Source organism: Marmota flaviventris, chromosome 16 (genome assembly GCF_047511675.1).
Source record: "Marmota flaviventris isolate mMarFla1 chromosome 16, mMarFla1.hap1, whole genome shotgun sequence".
In the NCBI taxonomy this organism is placed as follows: domain Eukaryota; kingdom Metazoa; phylum Chordata; class Mammalia; order Rodentia; family Sciuridae; genus Marmota; species Marmota flaviventris.
Window position 1 is genome coordinate 10,621,424 of NC_092513.1, and position 1,651 is coordinate 10,623,074.

Genomic DNA, 1,651 nt, shown 5'->3' on the forward strand with positions numbered 1-1,651 from the left:
GTATTTCAGGATAGACTGACTTCTGAAGCTCATGCCTTGGTAATATGATACACCAAGCATTCAAGATACAAGAGAAGTTGTATTAAATGTCTGGTGCTGCAGAATATTGATTCTTCAAAGAACTTGTTGAAAGTTCAAGATGAATTAATCATTAAATTATGGCAAATCTAGGAGGCTTCTGCCAATCTTCTGCAACAGAAAGAAAGACAAAGATGAGAATCAGACTCTGTAACAGGTGTGAGAGCTCCACAGAGTGTTTACATCTCAGCTTTGTAAGACTTGCCATTTCAAGCTCTGGGCTGTGATGAAGATGGTTTGGGATTCTGGGACAGAGAATGGGGCAGCAGCTTTGGGCTATCCCATGTGTCCCAAAACTTTGTGACAGCAAAAATAGCCCACTCCTCCCTGATACGTTCTTTATTGCTTCCCTTTGCTTGAATAAGATGAAGACCCCTCTGCCTTGTAAGAACACACCTGAATCTGGAAGTAGTGCCACATCTCATCTCAATCATAAACCAAAGGCTATGGTTAAACTACAATGTGTATTGCCATAAATGTGTGGATCTGCAAAGGAAAGAAAGGAAACACAGCTGGAAAGATTGGCAGAAGCATAAAAATGTATATTACCCCTAGAGAATATTTAAAGGACTTGACCTTAGGGTATTGGATTGTGAGATGAGGTCAAATACAACGTTAAATAAAGGATAGTTTATTAATATAGAAATTATCTCCATCCCATGAAATAGTAGTTAATAATATGAAATGTATCCCAAGAGATTTATTTTTACATTTTTCCTCTTTATTTTTGATATGCTTGACAGTAGAATCTATTTTGACACCTTATGCGTACATGGGGTATAACTTCCCATTCTTGTGATTGTACATGATGTAGAGTTACACTGGTTTGTGTATTCATATATGAACTTAGGAAAGTTATGTCAGATTCATTCCACTGTCTTTCTTATTCCCTCCCCCCCTTCATTCCTTCATTTCCCTTTGTCTAATCCAATGAATTTCTATTCTTCCCTTCTCCCTTCCATTGTGTGTTTGCATCTGCCTTTGGATTTTGAGGATTGGTTTATTTTGCTTAGCATGGTAGTCTCTAGTTCCATCCATTTACAGGCAAATGCCATAATTTAATTCTTCTTTATGGTTGAGTAATATTATGTTGTATATACACAGCAAATTTTCTTTATCCATTCTTCTGCTAAAGGGCACCTAGGTTGGTTCTATAACTTTGCTATTGTAAATTAAGCTGCTATAAACATTGATGTGTCCACATCACTGTAGTATGCTGATCCTCTTGCCTCATCGTCTGAACCGCTGGGATTACAAGTGTGCCCGGAAAGTATTACACATTTTAAGGGTTAGTAAACACAGTGCATAAATTGACATTTTGAACTAGAGACCAGAAGAATCATGATGACCTTTGTGAGAATAAGCACAGAGTATAGATAATATATGAAATTCTGGTCAGGTCCAGCTCATAACAGATCCCAACAGCATACATACCTATCCAGGGGACATTTTCCTAGTATGTGAATGACTGATTTTGTAGAATGATTTGGTAATAGGAACAATATCCAGATTGTTTCCCAGATAGACTGTCATAAAAGATGCCAGTGTTCAACTGCAAACCCCTTCTTCTAAT